We start from the raw sequence: 5,000 nt of genomic DNA, 5'->3' as shown, positions 1-5,000 counted from the left end.
AATCAAAATACAATTCTCCCCTTAAATATGAATACTAGATTGGAGTTTTACAAAGCCCCTTATCGGATTTGAACCGATGACTTACGCCTTACCATGGCGTTACTCTACCACTGAGTTAAAAGGGCCTTTTTTATTTAATTCCGGAATTATTCACTATGTGGATAAAATATCTATATGTACATATATTATAAACATAAGTATATATGCATTAAATACGTGCAGTAGATACATAGTGTCTAGTGGCTCATGGATTTACCTAGGAAGTCTAGGAGAAAATGCAATGAAGTGTTTCAAGACCGACTCGAATTGCTTTTTTTCTTTTATTGAATTGATCCCACCAGAACAAAATTCACTTGATTAATACATGTACATACACCTAGCAATTCAACATAAAATTCAAGATATTTCATCGAATCATGGAATGAAGAGATTCTACTTGTCTCTTGAACTAAATTCTTGGATAAAAAACAATTTTCTGCTTGATCTTACTAGATTTCTCATTTGTTAATTTCCTGTCTTGGTGGGAGGGAGATAAGGATATCTCGTCTTAACAATGAATCAAATGAAAGTGAAAGAAATCGAAATAAAATTCTAAATACTAAAATAATCGAAATAAATTCAATTGAAATAATTCAAAAATAAAAAAAATACTACTACTAGATTTTAGATTTCTAATGGCGATTAGAATGAATAATTCATCAGAATAAAAAATAATTCTATGCAATTCTGAAAGGGGGAAAGATCCCTCGGATAGAATCATTCGATTATATTGACAATTTCAAAAAACTGATCATACTATGATCATAGTATGATGGCCGTTGGTCAAGCGGGCCCCCATCGTCTAGTGGTTTAGGACATCTCTCTTTCAAGGAGGCAGCGGGGATTCGAATTCCCCTGGGGGTAGGGTACTACGAAAGGAAGTTGATCTTGGATTACCAATAAGTCTAAAATTGATTCTTCCTGGGTCGATGCCCGAGCGGTTAATGGGGACGGACTGTAAATTCGTTGGCAATATGTCTACGCTGGTTCAAATCCAGCTCGGCCCAATAATTCGACAATCCACCATGAGATGATATAACCCCTTTGTACTTCAGAAATACCCGATCCGGAGATAAAAAAGAATCAAATTTTCTGCTAGATCCCGTATTTCCCTGGGATTGTAGTTCAATTGGTCAGAGCACCGCCCTGTCAAGGCGGAAGCTGCGGGTTCGAGCCCCGTCAGTCCCGACGGATCCAATATAAATCTCTCCCTTTTTATGAAGGGGACGGGGGGCAGAATTTCATTGTCAAAGCAAAGGGGAAATCCTTATTTCTTTTTTCTTTCCTTTGGGTAATATGCGGTTGGATTAGTACAATTATTGGTAGCATTATAGTCAGTATTCCAAGAAATGCTGGCTTTTTCGATTGACCCCGATGCATGTAATGGAATCGGGTACTATACCTTTTTGAGGCGCGCATACACAAAGGGAATTCTTTTCTTGTCCAATACAAAATTGAATATAAGAAAATACTTTCCAGAAAAAACAAAAAAAAAACAATTTATTTTTCTGGATACGGATTTATGGAACCTCACTTACTAGTTTGAAGTTGAAAAATAGATTTCATGCAAATTGCACACTGAGCTTTTGGTATAGGTGTCCCGGGGCTAATAATCTACGAAGAAAGGAGGGGGAAGGACAGATCAACCAAAGATCCTACTCCTCTTAGAAAGGGGAATGAATCATTTTTCCGATTTTTCATTTTGTTTTAATGCCCCATCGACGAAAGAACAAATTGAAAAATAGTAAATTTGATGAATATTCATTTTATACGGTCGCATCTTTATCACACTTCTTTGTCTTCCAAGTCAAAAATAGTTTCGTTCTAAACTCCTTTCTTTTTCCATTTAGCTTTTATTGTTTGTTTGGGTTTGTAACTATGTGACCACTGGAAGTGGAAGAGCTGTTTGATGAGACTTCATCAGATGATTGTACAAGAAGGAACTAGATAGATTAGAGAGAAAAAAAGAACAAATGATAAAAAATGATAAATAAAGGAATTTTGGTTGGATTGGGTCAGGAATCCAAGTTTGGGGCGGTATGGATAAAAGAACTTCCTATGTTATACTATTCAATTCTCGACGACGAATTGATTTGATAGTTCAGATATTGTTATTCATGATATTGATCCGATTCAAGATCATCGAGAGGTAATATTCATTCATTGAATTTACAGGCCAAAGATTTATCATCTCTATGGGATTAAATCCCGAGTTATTGCGAAGTAAAAAACCGATGAGATTATGGAAGTAAATATTCTTGCATTTATTGCTACTGCACTATTTATTCTAGTTCCTACCGCTTTTCTACTTATCATTTACGTAAAAACAGTCAGTCAAAACGATTAATTATTAACTAATTTGAATGAAACTTGACTTCTGAGTTCTTAGCCAAAATTGCCGAAATAAAATGAAAAAGATTCCAATTTCATGTCTTAAATGAAATGAGTGGACTAGAATCGGCAGTATTCTAATAGATAGATAGTATGGTAGAAAGATTCATCTATTTCTTTCTACCATACTATTTATTAGTTAGATTGTAGCTGCTCCCTGGACTAAAATAAAGATAGAGGCTGCATTTGATATGGATCTATAGATCAATCCACAATATTATCTTGATATATGTGAATATCAATTCCATATATGGGAGTGACATAGCATCCAATTCCATTTATTTGCTATATCTATTTGTTCTGATCAATCTGAATTACTCTTATGTCTTATAGTTTGAATTACTATATTTTTTATTTCCAATATGAATCTCGGTATCTATTGAAAGAATCAAATCAATGAAGGAAAAGCGATAGATATAGGCATATTCAAAAAATCACGTAGTAATCTTTTTTTTTAACATTCCCAATAAGTAATTGAGTAAACCATTGACAGTAGTTCCACGGGCATCGAAAAGGAAGAGTAAACCTCACTGATTTTTAACGCCTGAACCATGATATGAAATAAGTCGATAAAGTATAAATCCAATTTTAAAAATTCGAAAGCGGTAAATGCGCAATATGTGACCCACCTGACAACCTTATTCTGCATAGTATCTCGTTAGACAACCATTATGTTTATATCCCTTCTTTCTCATACAAAGTGCGTATACACTTAACAAAAAACTTCTTCTTTGAACAGTAAAGAAAGAAACAAATAAAAAAAGGGTCCGGCCCTCCTCAGTATCACCTAGTAAGAGGCCGTTGATTGGACTAGAAAATTTAGGAAGAATTAGGTTAAAATAAATTTCCTGGGATCCTCTTCCTTTCGAACTACAAACATGGGAATCGTTGAAATAGCTCTTTGATTGAAGGAGGATGATTCCTATAATACATTACTCCAGTCGAGTCCAATGGAATTTCAAAATGAAGATATTTTTATTTTGTTCCAAACGTGTTGCAGAACGATCTAGAAAGCAATTGATATTGATACAGTTTGCTTCCTTAACTCAATTAGTAGGACCCCTAGAGTCCACTCCTTCCCCACACTACGAGTGAAAGGGAAAAAGTAAAGACTACCATTAAAGCAGCCCAAGCAAGACTTACTATATCCATATGAATTATGTCCCCTATCTCTATAAATATAAAGGAATTGTTCCATTATTCCTCACTAATAATAGTGGAATCAATGGCGCAGAGTCAAAAAGAACGAAGACTATTAATAAACCAATCCGATAAATTCGCTCATTTTATAAGAAATTCCTATATGATTTCTAATCGGGAAAGATTAAACACAAGCAAAATCCGCAGTAAGGAATGTTACTAATGGAACATGTAGGAATAATAGGTCCTATTCTTTTTTTGTTGACCCTCATTTCAATTGATTGGATGCTTGAGCACTCAGAGATTTTCGTGAGTTCCTCGTATATAATAAAGTATCTTCCGCCCCCTTCCACAACTATTTATATTTCCTATCGGGCTCTCCAATCTAACCGAAGGTCCAGTCATTATACAATGGATTAATAATATAAAATTTTTATTTGTAGTAGAAGGTAATTGCGAAGTCTTGATAGCCCCTCTAGCATTCGAATATTTCCTTGAAGCCTAGCCTAAGCCTAAATATGCAATGATATGCAATGCAAGGATATTTAAAATTTTTTAGAAAAACCCCCCAGACCAGATGTTTAGAATCAAACAAGTATCAACAGTCTGCCTTCTCTGCTTCTGCTGGGGAATCGTTCGGCGGGTTATATCAACAGAAGAAAAGAAGAGATTTCTAGTTTTTTGTTGATCAGGCGACACCCGGATTTGAACTGGGGAAAAAAGGATTTGCAGTCCTCTGCCTTACCACTCGGCCATGTCGCCAAAATGCTACAAATACAAAATAGATGAAAACTTTCCCGGATTACTGAACTGCTTTTTTATCGTACTTGCACCTTGAGTTCTGTTTTCCTTAATTTTTCCTAAAAGTCAAAGAAATCCTAATCCTTCTTCCCTTTTGATTGGGTTTGATTCATCCTTTCAATTTCGATTGAGTCTATCTCAAAATTCATAATGTTCAAAACTTTCTCTTACCTTTCTATTGAAATCTATTGAAAAATCAAATGTGGATTTTCAGTCGCAAAATCAAAAATTCAACTTTATGAAAATAGGAACCATTAACTATTGACTTAGAATGCATGAACAATTCTTGGATTTGAATCTCCAATTTTTGTTTTCCTAATGACATAAGAAAATACAACTTGATATATAACTAATCAGTATGGATTTTTTCAATCAAAAAATCCTTCTCAATTATAAATTATAATTATTAATAATAATTATAACAACAATTATGAGTATATGTAAACCCCCCAAGAGAAATTGTTAGACGGATATATATTATTTATATATGTTTCCGATATAGAATTATCAGATATAAGAAAAGTATCATACTTCAATTTGAATTTTGAATTGAATAGAAAATTTAAATTCTGTTTTCGTAGAGCACAACCTGTGTTGCCCCGAATAGAACATAGAACGACAATAAAACA

General features: G+C 34.1%; 1 protein-coding gene and 4 non-coding genes across 5 annotated transcripts in view; 3 read left to right on the top strand and 2 right to left on the bottom strand.

Moving 5' to 3' along the window:
- Window positions 1-5,000, top strand: part of LOC124897121 (DNA-directed RNA polymerase subunit beta-like) — a 10,736-nt gene that overhangs the window by 775 nt on the left and 4,961 nt on the right. The window contains 1 exon segment of the mRNA XM_047409608.1: window positions 1-5,000. This exon segment is cut by the window's left edge and continues 775 nt beyond it; it is cut by the window's right edge and continues 1,297 nt beyond it. The gene's annotated coding sequence lies outside the window, so the exon portion shown is untranslated.
- TRNAT-GGU lies at window positions 54-125 on the bottom strand. The gene has a single exon. It is a non-coding gene; the product is annotated as a tRNA-Thr (tRNA).
- On the top strand, window positions 963-1,046 carry TRNAY-GUA. Its single transcript has one exon. It is a non-coding gene; the product is annotated as a tRNA-Tyr (tRNA).
- Window positions 1,154-1,227, top strand: TRNAD-GUC. The gene has a single exon. It is a non-coding gene; the product is annotated as a tRNA-Asp (tRNA).
- Window positions 4,261-4,332, bottom strand: TRNAC-GCA. Its single transcript has one exon. It is a non-coding gene; the product is annotated as a tRNA-Cys (tRNA).

Source organism: Capsicum annuum, chromosome 3 (genome assembly GCF_002878395.1).
Source record: "Capsicum annuum cultivar UCD-10X-F1 chromosome 3, UCD10Xv1.1, whole genome shotgun sequence".
Lineage (NCBI taxonomy): Eukaryota > Viridiplantae > Streptophyta > Magnoliopsida > Solanales > Solanaceae > Capsicum > Capsicum annuum.
The sequence above is the reverse complement of the archived record's forward strand: the minus strand, read 5'-3'. Positions and strand labels throughout refer to the sequence as shown.